Source organism: Nelusetta ayraudi, unplaced genomic scaffold, assembly GCF_046127955.1.
Source record: "Nelusetta ayraudi isolate G7.1 ecotype Tasmania unplaced genomic scaffold, CSIRO-AGI_Nayr_v1 ptg000135l, whole genome shotgun sequence".
In the NCBI taxonomy this organism is placed as follows: Eukaryota; Metazoa; Chordata; class Actinopteri; order Tetraodontiformes; family Monacanthidae; genus Nelusetta; species Nelusetta ayraudi.
The window spans coordinates 1441493-1459522 of NW_027466185.1; positions in this window are offsets into that span (position 1 = coordinate 1441493).

Below are 18030 nucleotides of genomic sequence, written 5' to 3' on the forward strand. Positions count from 1 at the left end.
TGTATTATCCTTTGTATTATTATTATTTTTGTTATATTGTGAAAACAATAAAAATAATGTTGGTAAAAAAAAAAAAAAGAAACATTCCAAAAGCAATGGGTCTTTTGCCCTTGCAAAAGAGGTGGCTCGAAGCACGTTCGAGCCCTGTTGTTGGTCGGGCTCAGCCCAAAATATCAATCTTGGCCCACTGTGTATTTTGTAGTTTGACACCCTGTTCTACACAAAATTGTTGTTGATTTTTTTTTTTTATCTGCACCAAGAAATAAAGCTTCAACTCACAGCAGGTCTTTTTTATTTACACGGCTTAAAGGATAGCAGCCTGGATTATCAAACTCTTTTATTCTAACATTTGTTTTGAAATGTGCATAAGGCTTTTTTTTTAATCTGCAGCAGTAAACTGTGGCTGACGTCGTCCACATGAGACATGCTTAAGGTTCATCCGATCACCCTTTGTGTCCCTACACGCCAGCGTGCAGGCACCTTCAAATCATTACCTGAGATATATCTAAAGTATTTCTGAAAAACATTCCATTGTGCGCCAGTTTGAGCAGAGACTGAAAATGAGTTGAATGCACTGTGCACCAGGAGGAGAAATTCATGGTCTTGTGTAGACCAGGTTTTACAGAAACCAATGGGTCGACAGTTGTCTGTCCATTTTGTGGCTAATTCTAGATTAGCTCAATATCTTCTCTGTCAGCACGATATCGGCGCGAAAGAGGTTGCGCCCCCCCCCTGCAGCGTGGTTGAGGAATGAGGCGAGTGTTGCCAAGTAATATGCTGTCCTCCCCGAGCATCTGACGTCCACTTCAGACGATGACCTCTCTCCCAGCCGAGGTGTGGACAGCTCGCAGCTTCATGATCTCTTTTGTTGCATTAAGGCTCCCATGCCATCGTAGGAGCGTCCGCGGGGAGACCAGGCTGAGACATTTCAATACCAATGCAGGACCTCGCATTTTTTGAGATGTGCAAGGGCTCTTCACTTTCTTACCCATCCTATTCACGTTCTCTCCTCCATTTCCTTCGGTGTCGCGCTCTCCTCTCACACGCGCACAAGGGCTTGCTCGCGTGCGCGAGCACGCTGCTCCTGTCATTCCCCATGACACTGACAAGCGACACTGACAAGCATCCATGGTGATTTATAGTAAGTCACTTCAGAGCGACGCCATTGCAGGAGACGAAATTGAACAAACAGGCCATGTTATCTGTCACCAAACGACCCAGTTCAAGTTCAAGAAGCTGCCTGTCGAGCGCAATTGACTGCACAACTGATATATTAGACCTTAATGGCGGCGAGTGGGGGTAGCGGCGGGGTGACCGTGGGGGGCAGAGGGAGGGAGGGACGCTCTTAACGATTTGCCTTTGCTGGCCATGTGAAGGTGCCGCAGAGGGCTGGATTGCAAAAAGGGAAACAAATGATTTCCTGAAGCAGCATCTTCATTCTGGAGGGAAATCCATCTGATCTAGGTGGCAGTGGCGGCAGCATGGGCACTTTGAAAAGGGGTGTGCTCAGCGCGTTGAAGGACAGCTCTTGATGAGATGGTATATAGGCTTGATGGTTTGTCACCTTGGCGGCTTCTCAAACATCCAAGGAGCCACCTTTGGAGCTGATAGGCCCTGCTTTTAGCTCTGATTTGGCTTCTAGCAGCTCCTAAAGAGTGTGTATCCAGAGGTTGCAAGCGAACCAGTATTTCAGAGAGATAATTTGTTTTGACTCGGCTGCAAGATTAACATTTTAATCAAGCCTCCCTTTAGTTGTCATGCATACGGGAACAAATTACTGCGAGCTGTATTTAAAAACATACAGAAGCAGAAATCTATTGAGCAAGTTAGCAAGCGACGATGTTGCTAAAGAGAACAGTGCGGAATCTGCTTTAGCATGGCAACTCCTGTTTCATCTCAACCAGAACAACAGTTATTTTAGCACTGGCAAGTTATTTGTACACGTACAATAAATCAAACCTATTTTGGAAATGTTCCTCATATGTTGCCTCATATTTGTCCCATTTTGGCGGACATATAGGAACAACTTGAAGATTTTGCCATATTTGCCGGTAAACACTACAGTGCTTTGCCAAAAACTAGCTTTCTAACATGATACTATACCCCAGTTGTGATCATATTCCTGCAGATGGCAAGTGGTTTCGAAATAGTTTCACTGTATTTATTTAATTTAGTAGTATTGTAGTTCTTCAGACTGGTCTTAAGACCACCTCTTGGTCATTATTATGCATTTTTATGTGCCTTTAAATGCAAACAGTAAGACGCATCTATTCATTGCTTCAGTGTGTATATTTTTACCTGTTTTTATATCTGTTCTCTTCATGAGCTGAGTGACTCTCTGGCCTCAAAATGATGCTTTTGTTCTACAATTCGTGGAAGTGGCAGGGCTTTGGTGATTCCTACTTTTCTCATTTTTGAGTCTCACCCTGGGTAGGTCTCAACTGTTTCTTGGTCTAGACTCGGTCTTAGTAGTGTCTTGGATTTCAGACCTCTGATGATGGTAGTGTCTTGGTCTCGATACCCCTGGTCTTAGTAGTGTCTTGGTTTTGACACCTCTGTTCTTGGTGGTGTTTTGGTCTCGGTTAAGGTGGTCTTGACTATATTACAACAATTTATTGATCTTTTTGTCGATTTAAATGGTTCTACCCTCAAAGTCCTGCTGCTTTTAAGTGTTCCAATGACTAAAGTTGAAGGTTGAGATCACATGGTGTTGGTGCTCATGAATGAGATCATCGTCATGTTTCCAAAAAAAAGACCTCTAACCTCTTGGTATTATTCAATCCATTCAGTTTTAACAAGTTCGCTCCAAGTAAGGTGGCAAACTTATTAATAAAGGAGCGACCCGACCAGCTGCCGAGGTGACAAAACCAGAAAGCATTGGTGCCAATGAGAATACTGCAGAACATATGTTGCGGCATATGTTGAGAAAAGGCAGGATGGCACATAGCAGGCAGACATTTTCCCTCTTTTGGGAAAACACATTAACCTTTTCTCAAAATGTGAAAAGAGGACGGCAAGACGCAGCTGTGAGGGGCAGCCGGAGGCAGGCGAGGCACTCACAGATTTATTTGTATTGTTGTCCTTTGATTTGCCTTCAGAGATTTCTTTATTTAGCTGCAAATATCGGTGGGGATCAGAAAAAAAACTGACCAGGCTAAACTGTTTAAACTTGACTCAACAACCTTGAATGTTTTCATTGATTTTAAGGCTCACAATTATAAAACAGGATTTAAAAAAGACTGATGCTTTTCAGTCTGGTAGGTTTAAAAGGCTCATATTGGGATGAACAAACTCGTCCTGTTCCTTTTGTAAAACCAAAACAAATACAAAATTGTGGTGTTATTTAGACCTTGATTTACCTCACAACATATCCAGTGCTAAATAGGCATGTGGTGAGGCATCTCCTTTAAATCTGCATGTTAACATATAGTTTTTTCAATGAACCTACAACTCTAATAGCATGAAATGGTGTGATGTGTTGCTGCGTTACAAAAAGAAACCTTAGAACTAATGCAGGTCATCTGGATATTTTGAACCCACAGTTCCTCTCTGCTGAATGCCACCGGCAGAAACCCTCATTGCGAGTCCACTCCATCTTTCAAAGGGTAAGTCTTTCTGTTGTTGCCTACAAAACACTTGGAAGTAATGAGTTGTGGCTGCCCTTCAAAAGAACCTGTGAACTTTAGAATATCCATCTCCATCATTCTTTATGTCTCTTTTCTAACTGCCATTGCTTAGATTTGATGTTAAAAAAATATAAATCTGTAACCTCGAGCTTTCTAATCTTCCCTTCCCTCTTTCATAGAGGACTTGTACACTGCCAGTTGCCAGACATTTTAGATTTTGTTGGCTATTTTGCAGCATCCTTATTGCAAATGTTCCTTTTGAGACGCTCATTAGATTTGTCATTTCTGAGCTCAAGGTTATCCTGGCCAGCTCTATCTGTGCTCATCTGTGTGTGTGTGTGTGTGTGTGTGTGTGTGTGTATGCGAGCATGCGTGCATGTGTGCATGCGTGTGTCTGTAGGGGGGTGTTATTTGTAACTTCTGTATGTGTTTTAATCCAATACCGACAGTCTCCACCTCATTACAAAGAATGCATGTAAACCACAGCTTTGCTGCCGCAAAAAACATTCTCTCAGCTTTATTATTTCCCTTTATTTCATCACTGGAAACCTAATCATATGCCGTCACATCTGCTGTGGGTGGATGTCTGCAGCGGTGTACAGTAAAGTTGCAGGGGGAGGTAAAACTTTGCAATCAATTGGCCTGGCGGGCAGACCCACCCTCGGGGGGTTGGTTTACACTTTCATTAGAGGGAGAGCAGAAAAGCTTCAGTGACCTGCTGGACGGTGAATATCCAGTTCAGCTGACAAACATCATTTAAGGTCTTCACTTATGGAGCTGAGCTTTTGAGGCGTGCCATCAGACAGCTGCTCAAGCTGTTAATGTGCACATCACCGCTAACCCACAATCCTCCCGCAAGCCTCTCCCAGCTGAGAAGCCATTACCGTTCTTATGAACCTAGAATTAGATTAAAGCAAAACTGCAGTTTAGCAAATTAGCTCAGGAGCAGCTAAGACTTGTGGCTACCTTCTTGTCCTTATGTCACTGGTGCATGATTAAAGGTGCAAAAGAAATGGCTAAAATTCAGTTGACAGTAAATAACAATAAGTTTAAAAACTTAAAAACAAAACACAAACAGAGAGGCACTTATAGCATCAATAAATAATAAATATACTGTATAAAACGAAACATAACCACCATCTCCCAGACCGAGTTACCGATTGCGTGTTTTTGACTTTGATATCTGATCCATGTCCTACTATGTAACAGTGAGTTGGATTCACTGAGTGAGGGGTTTGAAATCTCAAACTTCAGCCCTGCCACCCAAGCCTAACGAACAGTCAAAAAAAAGCCAACAATGCCGTTTCCAGCTAAAAAAAAAAATAAAAACACCAAAATCTTTACTTGAGTCATCCTCAAGCAAAGTTCTGAAGTCTTTTGCATGCTAAATGTTTACCGGCAACATCAGGGTTTTATTTTTGTTTTTTTCTCTCTGCAGTTTTCAGCTGATCTTGGTGGGTTTGTTAGTGGAACCCACTTGGATTAAACAATGTTTAGTCCAGGTGGGACAAAGCTTGTAAAAATTATAGGATTGAATCCAAACAGCATGCAAAAGCAACAGGAAGTTGGGGGCAATAAACCAACGAGCGACAAAGTAATTCTACAGTAAAGCGTCTGAGGAAGTACCAAGTCGTTCTGATGATGCAAATGCATCCTGTATTTCAAAACAAAGTTGCAAGTCTCCGCAGCTGTAACCTTGACTGGGCAACAAGACTTGCCGTGGCTAACACGCCCATGACCTTGTACAGCAGACAATTTACCAACCCCAATTATTATGTTTTGTTTGTTTGCTCCTGACTGTCCGGTGTGGGCACAGAATTGAAAGTGTGATTAATTTTTGATGCATCCATTAGGTCTGTCGCACAAGCACTGAACGAAGTGAAGTAGTCTTGTATAGTCGTCTCATGAGTCACGTTCCTCGTTCACTGAGTCACCCCTCGCTACTGCTAGCCAGGGAAGATACCTGCTACTGCTAACTGCAGGGAAGATATCTGATGCCTTTTTTTGTGCAACTGCTGGTCTCTCTCACGATGTCGAGTGAATGGCTGTAAAAAGCGCTGCCTCTTGCATGAATATGGAGCTTTGAGCTGTTTTGCTGCTTTGGTCTTCAAACAATTTTGATTGGTACATATACATATATCCATCATATCTATACAACGTTATATATATATACACAAATTCAATATAAACACTTTTAAGATAACACTTTAATTAAACATCAATGAAGGATGTAACTTTAAATGTGTGTATGTGTAAAATTATAGTATTCTTTATGTATGCATACAAGTCTGTCCCTGGTGGAAGTGATGTAAATCAACCCAGAACAGATAGAGCGCTTTTTAAATGCTCTGTTAAGACAGCCGGTGGCGCTACTGGGCCATGTAAGTAATCTTAATAGTGCTCTGCTTCGATGCATTGTGATTTCAGATGTCTGGAAATTGGACCGAACCAGCTTAAAACCATCTTCTATGAGCTTTCATGAGGATTGGCACAGGTAATCCTGAACCATAATCTAATATAAATGATGTGTATTACATTAATTCACCTGTTCATCAAGAACATCCAAGAGGCTCTCCATGTCGTCCTGGCACGATATAGTTTGAGTAGATGAGGACAATGGGTGTCTAGGGCTGCTCTAAATGTCCCCAACATATTATTGGTAGTTACATGGTAGAACTCACAGCAATCTGTGGCGCATGAAAGAAATAAAAAGAAAGCACACAAAAATAATTGCATAGTTTTGTGGTATCAAATAGTGAGCAACTTTTTCCACACATTTTCTTACCTGTTCCTTAATTAACAGGGCAGGCCATCTCTCCTGGATTTCCGCGACCATGGGCTGTACCTCAATAATCTCCTTTCTCCTGAGGGAAAATGAGTTCCATCTTCTGACTGATAAGTTCCATGTTTCTCCACTTTTAACCAGGACACATCTTTCATCTTCTAGAGTGTCGTCATCATAGTTTTCGGGATGATCAGACAAATGATTGACTTCACCTCGATTTGTTTTTTTCAAGGAAAAGCAACCTTCATCAGGATCTTCAGAGTGCCCTCTTTTCCTGTTGATACTGTCCTCATGACAACCAGCCTGTCGGAGCTTTGCTCTGTAATTCCCACGTTTGTAGCTAATGCTTGTTGTCCAGCCTTCGTATCCCGTTCCACTACCAGGTTCCTGGGGCATGGATATTTGCAGACAAGTTCACCCCAACTGGTCATAGGCAGATGATGGGCCTCTGGAGTCTGGATCTGCTCTAGGTTTCTTCCCATGGGGAGTTTTTCCTGGCCACTGTCGCACCTTGCTTGCTCTGGGGGCCTAGTTGGTTCCTTTTCTCTGATCGTACAAAGTGCTTTGAGACATATTTGGATGTGAATTAGCGCTGTACAAATAAAAGTTGATTGACTGATTGACAAGTTCAGAGGTAACTAATTCAATTTCACTTTTAAGCTTTCTGGACAAACATTTCTTGTGCCAGCTTGTCAAGAATTTCTATTTTTACATCTCAGTAGACTCAGACCTTTCCGAGTTTCCGAGTGCCTAATTTCCCTTACGCAGCTTCAACTCCACATCATATGCAAAGGAAGGAACTGGAAAAGAAGAGGGTCATTCTGCAGCACTTCGCAAAATGGTCTGAATAATGGATGCACGATGTGCGGTGGGAAGAGGCAGGCGAACTGATATTGGCTGTATCAAGAGCGGAGACGGATGCTTGACTTGTATGACTTGTGATGCTTGGTGTTCGTGGTTCATCACCACTATTCCAAACAATGTGCAAGACCGCCTTTTCTGCAGGCATGGCCATGTCTGTTAAGTTGCAGAGTGCATTCTCAAAGTCTGGATCCTCATATTGTACAGAGAAATCACCTTCCAGTTCAAGTTTTTCCCTTAGCTGAATAAATAGTTGCTCCACAGTTTCAGGGTGACACACAAAAAAAACATTTTATACACAAAACAATCATACTTTGACACACACATTTATAGTACATACCATTACATTCAATGCAGTAGACATGCGCTGGGGGTTACCATCAACTATCCAGCGACTTGGTATACAGTTTGTGGCTGGTAGTCATTCGAGTCCTCAAGATCTAGGATTTCAACATCTAGACAGTGAGTGTCAACAACTTTGTCAGACCTGTAGTGTTCCATTAACCAGGAGGAGAACTTTGTGGTTACAAAAAACACGTTCTCAAAGTTGATGACAATGTTCAAAAGTTTGTTAAACTCAGGCAGTCCACTGCATTGCCCAGCAGAAATGATCTTGCCTTTTGCATTGTGGGTTCCATGTAACTGAACATCTTTGGTACGGGACACAGTATTGCTGTGAACACTAGTTTTGAATTGCTTTACTGAGTTTTTCCTCCAATGATGCTATGTGAACCTTGTCAACACTGGCTGTATACAGTTTTGGTTTTAACAGACTTTTGCCATCAAAGTAAAATGCCATCATTTGTTGATGTTGAGTAGAGAGCATAATAACGATGTTTGTGAAATTGACAACATCATGCACCACTCTTTTGTAGAAGTTGTGCTTGGAGTCATATTGCATAGTCCACAAGTCCACTAGAGGTCCAAAGCAACGAGTGAAGTGTACATAATGTTCAATATAGTAATGTTTTGGAAAACAGTTGAAGTCAGGAAAAGTGTCAAGAAGCAGCTTGCGATGGTAATATTTTTTAGTCTCCAGATAACACAGGATTTCCTCTGATATATTAGTAGAGAAAACAATCTCCAAAATCTCTTTGAGGTCCATTAATATTTCCCATGAGAGCTCCTTTTCTGGAATACTGCTCCCAATCAAAAGAGGTAGCAAACGTATTAACTTCCAGTTTTTGTCCGTTGCCACTGATTATTTTCTTTCCAACGCTGGCTTTTGTTATTTGTTTTGGCTTGTTGTCCTTATCAGAATGTTTATATAGAAAGTGGTTTATGCGGCTATTCAGCCCATCAAATGTAATGAAACATTTTCTTACAAAATCTTTAGGAAACAAACATAGTTCTGTTGGGATAACACCTTCAAAGAAGTCGTGTAGTATATCTAGGGGAAACCCAGATACAGGGTGGAAATGGGACAAATGCTTATGAAGTACACAGGCCTTTTTCACACCATTGACAGTTAATTTATCACTAGATTCAAGTTCCTCCACAAAGGTGTTGTGCTGTTCCACAGTTCTTAGTTGACAATATCTTGCCTCAGCAGTATTCATTTGGTGCTGATTAACACCAAAAAAAAAAAATCGTCAAAATTTTTCAACATCGAATGATTCAAGGAAACTTGCTAGGCTATGAGCCCCAAGGTTATCCGCACACACACAAAATACTGTCCCCTTCACAAATGTATCTAGTGCCTCCACAAACACCCCATTTGTTTCCAAAAACTGTAAATCCTTGATCATTGGATGAAGAAAAGCATCATACCCAAACTGTTTCACATCACCACTCTTTCCAAGAAGAGACAGTTGTTTTAAGGGCAGAGTAGAGTGAAACCTTTCCGGTAAATTGAGCAAAATCCAATTAACAGCAGTAATCTTATGTATTCTTCTAGAAGTCCCTAAGGGATTATACAGTATACTTCAAAAGTGTCTATATACAGTCCAATAGAAAAACCTGTCTCTTGCACACCCAAAAGTGTATTTTCTTTGTCGTACTGGCCGTCTTGAAATGACCCGTATTTGCTTGCTAACTTCTCTGTAAAATACGATAAACTCTCTAGAACCGAATAAGTGAAATATAAACAAAACTGGGTATATTTATATGTGTATTCAGTTGGTTCAATCACTGGGAAGTGCTTGTTAAAATAGACATTTCTCCTGTAATTTGTAGAAATTGCACCTTTAACTTCTGTGCTGACAACAAGTGGATTTTTTTTTACAATTGCATTATTGATTTCTTTAACAACACAATCATCTACTTGAATGTCATGTTTATTTAGCACCTTTCTGATTATTTGTATGATACTGTTCATTTCCTCAACAGTTGTCTGTAAAGCACTTTTTGAAACGTAACACAGTTTGAATGCGCAAAAAGAGATGCAACTTTATGTTCTACAGTGTCCGTGTCTATATACTCTTCCTCAGCTGTGTCATTTGAATCGCCTCAGTTTGTGATGTCTCACGGTTCACATTTTCAGGTTCAATGGCACATACATTCTCTACATTTTCTCTAATACCAGTTCTAATGTCCTGTGTCTGTTTGTGTTTTCTGTTTCTGTGTGAAGTGAATGTTTTTAAATGATTAGTTTTAAACTCACGGTGGAAAAGTCTGAGTGCAATTTTCTCTGAATTCACAAGACTCACAAAAAAGTGCACGTCTCCGCCCTTCTCTTTTTCCTGCAATGTGATCTTGTAAGATGGGTTTTCAATGCCCTGTGGCTCCTGAAAGTGCACACACCGTTGCTGTAAATACAGGACCAGTTAGCTCCTCCTCCGTGCCACAGACGATGGTGCTTGAAGAGACCCTCTTGGTTTGTGCAGGAAAAATTAAAAAAAAATGGCACCTCATAGAACAACTGCAACAAGAAATAAAAAATCAGTTACTTGATAATATAAACAAATAAATAAGAAAATATACACTCAAAAAATGTGCAGCACATAAGACCCTCCATACAAAAACTTTGAGTGAGTCAGGGGCACCAATTTATCAGTTTTTATTCAGATTGTTTCTTTGTTGATGCTTTCCCATAGTATGTAGGCCTCGTATGTCTTGTCATACATACTGGTGGCATAAACTAATAAGATACAATTGTTTCATTTTTCGGCGTGCACATTTTCACTCAGGTCCAAACTGCAAACCGTTTCCATTATGACTGACTGGAACGAGACAAGCATGTCATGTTTACAAGACTCCTGAGTATAAAAATGAGTCGAAGAAAAAAGAAGAAAAAAAATATCTGAAGTAACACTAAACTTAAATGGGGACACGCATAGTACACAGTATACCGATAATTATAATGAATGAGCTCCAGTTTGACTGTAACCTGTAACCAAACTAATGGGATAAGAAAAGAAAAACAAAGCTAAACAGCGCAAACGGAGCTAATGGAGCTAACATGTAAACTGATGGACTCTAGTACTAATGTTAGCTGATACCAATTCCAGCATTTTCAGAAGTAACTTACCACAGGCATTTCTGACACTGGTATTTGAATGTGAGCAACCCCAGTCAGGTCAAGTGAGTCTTGGTGACTGGCTGTTTAATATTAATTTGGTAAGAAGTTTTGAGTTACTAGGCTACCTTGCTAACACAACATGCACAGTGCGTTCACAGCCCTCATACGACAACCACAGGTAACAATAGAGCACTTATATTAGGCTGCGTACCCCCCCTTTTTTTAAACAATGGTTACGTTACTAACATATAAAGTACAGGTAATCTAAACGCGTGAACCACCTACTTCTGTATCATATGAAGCAAAAATACTCACCCTGAGAGTAAAAAGTGTCCATGAAGGAGAGATGTCGGCAGCACGTGCAGGAGTGTGGTTGTGATTGAACACCTGCAGATATGCATTGAAGAGCCCAGTTCTAGTTCTCTAGAACTTATCCTGACCGAAATGCACAGTTTTGAGGTGTGCAAACTCCAAAGGTTATTGAGTTAGATCATCTAACTCAAGAAACTTGAAAAAGATAGTTGAAATAAATATGTTGTTTTTTGTTCAGTTCGCTGAAAAAATATAGTAAAGCCAATAACTTAAAGGTTTTTTTTTTTTTTTTAACGCATGCATTAATATTCAAACATCCTTCGCCACGCTGCGACTCCTTGCTAATGGGTCAGTGTGGAATGTGTGAATGCAGGATGTCAAGGCCTCATGGTTTAAAAATAAAGTTGCCTTACTAAGGCCGTGTCCTTGACTTAAGTGTTTAAAGCTTCCCAAAATGGATCAATAATTGGCTCGGCTATTTGGGGAGCCCCCAGCAGATATGTCTATCAGTCACACATTAGTCTGTAAACACTTTAGTCGTACAACACGGAGAACATCTCAGCTGGGGTTTGTCTCGTTGTCATGAGCTCATTTATGGGCCAACAAGATCCCATGTACACTGTGTTACAGTGACACTGCTGTAATTGCAGTCATTAGTCTAAATTATCAACTCATAACACGGCATTCCAGGGCAGCTACTGCTCACTTTCTGCTTTAATTTGTATGTAAATGCATATGTAGCCCACGTGCTGTTTTGTCAGCTCATCATTCGGTAAAATGAGATGCGGAATGTTTGGCTGGGACGGGGGGTTCATTTCAACTCATTCACTCCAGAGGAAAGGTACAATTTTTATAAAAGATTTTCAGGGGAGAAGAAATAAGGCACCAGTCCATGATTTTTCGAACTGATGGAAAAAAATAATAAATTGGTTTATAGTGTTGTGGAAAAGAGCAAAGCTACTGAGGCAGAAATGCTGAGTGAATAAGTAATTTAATGAACAGAAAATAAAAGATCGGATATCCGAGGCACAAGCAAAAGTACAACCAACAGAACAGATGCAACAGGTGCAACAGCTCGAATGAATGCCAGTGCAAGTGCAAAGAGGGAAGGAGGAAGAAGGTCTCTTATACGGTGGACCGGGAGAGGATGAGATAAGGAAAGAGGAGGGGATGATGAGAGGAGACAAAACAACGAATACATCACCCTGGCGGGCGACGAGGAGAATGTCTCGAGGAGACATACAGTGACCTCACCCTGGCGGGCCACAAGGAGAATGTCTCGAGACGGTTATACAGTGAGACATAACAGATTACACGGGATGCCAAGAATACTTATTTTCCATTACAATAGTTATTCACACGAGCTACAGTCGCTGCTGTTTATTATTTGAAAAATGAATAAACAGCAGCGATTAGCAGAAACAGCAATTATGACCTCCTTTTTTGTCCAAAATATCATAATCACTGTAAAATAACTTTTATTTTTAACAAAAACTAATGTCCCTGTGTTTACACTGTCACACTGAGAATTGCATGCTAATAATTTCATACTCATCCACCAACAAAAAAAAGATTTTTATTCCTACTTTTATTCCTTCTTTTCAGCACCTGCTGCTGTGTTCAATGTGACCCCTGACAGTCCCACTGCTGGAAACCATTAAACATGTTTATGTGTGATTTGACCTCACAACTCAGAATAAACAAAAAAACAAGCAGGAATGCATAACTTTCCCAAACAAAAGATGCCAAGGCTCTGAAAAGCTCCATAGAAGATAAAAATAGTCACAGGTCATGATAAGCCACACTTAGTGGGTCATCAAGTTGACAAAAGCACAGCCAACAAAGCGGCAAACTGAGCTACTGCTTCTTCAGGAAAGCATCTTACTTTTGATTATTTATTTTAATCAAAAGTAAGATGCCACCGCCAAGATATTGTGGTGAAAAACTGACTTTAAAAAAAATAAATAAACAAGACAATGAAATGAGAAAAATAAGATCTGACTCCCGTTGAGTTTATGAGTTTATTCTTACGTCTTACAGTACACCACTAGATAAGATTAGAAAAACTGTCATTTGTAAAAGCATCCAGCTGACTGTTTTTATTTGATAACCACTGGGCCAAGGTCAGAGACTACAGAAAGAAAAGTGACAGGTTGTTTGAAGAATTCATGATCTGTTCATTTAGGGTTTACGTCATCAAGAACGGAACTGTTTTGGTGTTTACATGCACCTCCCTACTTGCAATTTTTAATTGAAGTCCGAGGAAGAAGTCTTTCTTTCTCCTTAGATGAGTTGAGACAGAACCCTGACAAATGTTGCTGGATCCCTCAGATCTGACCACTTGGAAATCCATCTCAATTCGCAACCTACAATCGATCTGTCAGATCATTCAAACAACATTTATTTTTAACCTTAACCTTAAAGTACCATAAAAGATTCATTTGAAGGCTTTTCTTTGGTTGAAAAATATTGCTGTAGTCCCAAATGGTGTTGATTAGAGCACTGCACTGCTGAGCACTGCACCCTCTGCATCAACAAGAGGCCTTGTTAAACAGATGACTTTTGAAGTGTTTTGTACCCTCTTTTGTATTAAAGCAATCTTTAAGCAGATCCAGAATTGCTGAAGGTTGATGTAAATGTTCTGTCCTCCCTTGGAAGCTGTTGAGGGTGATTGATAATTACCACAAACAAAAAACCTTTATACAAGCCAAACTCTCCTAATCCCACAGTAGATTGTGGGCAGTGAACCAAACCTGGCAGTCCACACTAATGTGCGTCGACTGCGGCTGCCCCTCGGCACACTTTAATTTCAGACAGAGCAAAGACTCCTGAGGCTGCAAATGCCAGTGTTCAGTGGCTGAAGCATCAATATCATAAAACGCAGAGAGCAGGGGAGGGGGAGAGTTGGGTACTTTGGTTACACAAAATCGAAACATGAAATCCAACCAAGGGGAGCGGGAACATAATTTAATAGACAAAGTGATAAAATCTGTGAAATGTCTCTTTGAGGCACAGTAAAAGAAATAAAACAGGACAAATAAAAGTCCAAAATATGTCTAAAACTTGAGATAATGGGGATCTGCCAGAGCATGGGAAAAAATCCAACCAAGTAGTCACCGTGGGACAGTAAAATATTCAGTTTCCTCAGAATAAGCTAACGCGAGACACCAGACGGTGCATTCCCAGAATCCTTTACAGTTATCACATGTACCAGTGTGGTAAATAGCCTATAGAAAGAATTTGGAAACAGTCGTGATTGGACAGACCTTCAGTCCTTCGCCTATCCAAGTCAATGAAGTGGTCACATTTTTACCACGACTTTAGCCAAATAGCAGCAGCTCAAGGCTCCATGGTACAAAGTTGAATATTAGCCACATTTCACTGCCCTTCAATAAGCCGTTTAGCTGAACTCTTCCCTAGGTCAGGGAAGAGAAGAAATGTTGCCCGCTGAGGAAAACCTAGGGGCGCTCACTATTCTTCTCTCGGAGTGGAGTTTTAAGTAAATGGATGGTGGTTTGGAATCTTATGCTTGGCTGAAAAGTATTTCTTTCTGAGCGTTGTGGTTGAGCGAGATTTCAAAACTGACATCTTTGTCCTCCAGTGCTTCCCTGCTTGGTCTAGAAACGTCTACTTCAAAAGTGCTCGCTCTTCTCCGGAAACAAATTCCTCTGAGGTATCAGCAATCTGTTCACACTCAGCTGCAGTGAGACTGGACCCTCCCAAACTTGCATATGCTTTATTTTTCCTGCGAGTCTGGGTGATAAAAAAAAAAGACTCTGCTGCCTGCGGGCTTCTTCCTCAGCCTTCTCCAACCTCGTTATCCCTCTCTCTCTTCCTGGCTCGATATCCAGCTCTAGTGTAACACCCCATGTGTCGATAAACGTTGTGGGCAAATCGTGATTGACCAGCACAGATGAACCTCCCCCTCCCCAAAAAATCTTTATATTCTGTCTACGTCTGAATATTTAACCCTCAGAAAACTTTCAGTGCAGGAGTGGTCGCAAAACACTCTGCCTTCTAACCCCGTGAGGAATGGGATACGATTAATCCAGGTTTAAAAGGTGCAAAGGCCTTTCATAATCAATGCCTTATTGTTTTCTGCTCTGGCATAAAATCGCCAAGCTACTGTAATGATGAAGGCATGACATCAGGGATGTTCGATTATTGGCTACCAGGTGAGGGCATTCTGAAGGTTCCTTGAAGGTTAGAGGTGGACATGAAGTGTGTCATGATTTAAAATGACTGAGCTGAAAACAGCTTGGATGATGGAACAGATGTATAAGGATGAGGATAAGGATGAGTAACATGGATTTGCAAAGTATTGAAAAATTGCAGGTTGTGCAGTGGAATTTAGCAGTCTGCAGATGATACACACCTCAAATTCTGGCATTCTGCAAAAGAAAATAAATGTTTTGGTCCTCGGGCCTTGTGGTCCCCATTGACACTACATGCCTCACTACTGGCCCTTGTTTGAAATGCAGTTTGTTCACGGGGTGTTGTCAGACACAAATAATCCAGTTCTTCAGTGTTAACGTTAGATATATTTCACCATTAAAAATTCCCAATCTAGACTTGAACCAAAATGTAACTGACTGACCAGAAATTGTGACAGCGCCACTCAGCACCAATTTCACTGTCCAGGTCCAATCCTGCAATTAGTCCTGCTCAGATGAAATGTAAGCTTGAGAGCTCTGTTCGGACCATGACGGTGAAGCAAAAAACAAATAAACAAAAACATTATCCTGCTGCTATTGTCCGCCCTGTCCTTGCTGCCCCCTTGACCCCGTCCCTCCCTCCTCCCCTGACCGGCTGGAGGCTCATGTCACGTCTCTCTCCCTCAGCCAAGAGAAATGGAGTTTGACTCAGTCTGTTCTTGGCCCGAATCCTCCGGGGGCTGTATTAAAAAGCCATCGCAGCAATGTTGACAGGAATACATTTATCGGGATTGTGTCTCCTTTCAAGAGGCGGCTAAGGGAGAGGTGGCGGTGGCAACGCTGGCGCCGCTGACTGCCTCACGTTGCCTGGGCTGGCTGGCTGGCTGGCTGGGTATTTGATCTCGCTATCACCTGCACTGGGTAGTCACAGACCGGGCTGGTGCTTCAGAGCCTCACATCAATGCTATGGAATAGATTGATGCTCTTTATTATTATTATTATTATTATTATTATTATTATTATTATTATTATTAGTTTATATGCCCGTAAAGCCATTTTCCCCTATTTTGGCTGTTATATCTAAAGCAAGTGGAAGTTCTACCTCTCCTTTACATTTCATTTTTGTTGTAATTACCTTTCCGCTCAACTTATTTAATGTTAATCCAGAAGAGGAAACGACCATAGTAGGCTTGAGTCACGTCGCCACACCCTTTCAAAGTTTGGGTAAAAACAGCTGTGAGGTGATTCATATCTAGACTCACCACATCTCTTTAAATCAGTCAAGTCTGCGGGACATTTCACTGCTGCAGCCCAACTTGTCTTTACAGCACCATTTATAAAAATGAAAGTGTTTTGTGACCGTCGGAACAATCAATCTTTTGGTTTTTACTGCAAATGAACACCGACTCCAGAATCTAGTAGTCTTCGCTCAGGGAAACATTATTTTTATTCTCTCATGACAACTTTGCACAGGAAAAAAATTGCCGTTGTTGTATGGCGTGCATAAATAGAGAATGCTTACAGTAGGGGGCAGCAGTGCTCCCGGGTGTGTGGCTGTGGGTCTGAGTGGTGTTTAACTGTGGAGTCCCCAAGCTGCTGTGAAGGAAAAGGTGTGTGATTAAAGCGCAGAAGTCGATAACTGTGCCTGTGTGTGTGTGTCTGCTCGCACGTGCGTGTCTCTACAAGTGCCACCTGAGGGGTTTTTAAGAGGCCTGAAGGAACCATTGGGCCTCGGCCAAACTGAACAGCAATTAGTTCTGTTTCTTCTTTCCAGTCGATATCCAGTAAAAGAGCACTTCAGTGTGTGGACAGGGCTCTCGGCAGGCTCAAGAAGGGAGGGTTGATGGAAATTGGTTGGTGAAAATTATGCTTTGGTTACCTGCTTTATCAGTGTGTTGAAAATATGTCGTATTTAGGGAGATAGAGTGGTAAATAAACAAAGAACCTGAAGCCAGCCTCTCAGATGAGACTTTTGTGGAACTAACGAACTTCCTCATCTTGGAAACCATAGCCAGCCAGTGACAAAACTAGTCTCCGTGACAAAAGCAGCAAACAACCTGTTGAACGGCCCCTTTTCCTCATTTCTCCAGAAAAAAAGTGCATCATTAGCCTTTTTGCATTGTAAATAATTTGTATGTAGTGGATGTCTCACGTCGAGAAAGGATGAATAGTCAGAGAGAGATAGAGAGAAACAAAAGAATTGAAAATAGTTTTCACCTAATGTTTTAAGCAAAGGTTCAAAGTAAAACTTTTATGGAAGCTTTGATCTTCAGAGCAGAAATACAGCCCAAACAAGCTCACGACTTCAGCACTTTTTGTTGTTTCGCTTTGTAGTTCTCAAGTTTTAGCTTTGTGGCGTCGACTATACGGCCATGGTTGGTTTGGCAGTGCTGATCCGCTGCAGTTTTGGGACAGCCATGATGCTACACAGAGACTGAGCGAGAGTGCTGGGAGACTGGGGAAGAGCTGAGATGGCCCCTGCTGCTGCTGCTGCATGTTGCTGCTGCCCATTAAGAGGCGCAAACTTGGGGACGTGCTTTCACATCACTTTGTCTTGGAAAAAAAAGGCATAGGTATTAACAGATTGAAAATAGTGGGATGGAGTCTTCCAAACAGGGACTGATAAAACAAATACAAGAAATAATAATAATAATAATAATAATAATAATAATAATAATAATAATAATAATAATAATAATAATGATAATAATAATAAAACTTTATTTGTACAGCACTAAATCACAACCAAAGGCGTCTCAAAGCGCTTTATGCAATCAGAGAGAACCAACCGGGCCCCCGGAGCAAGCAAGATGCGACAGTGGCTGGGAAAAA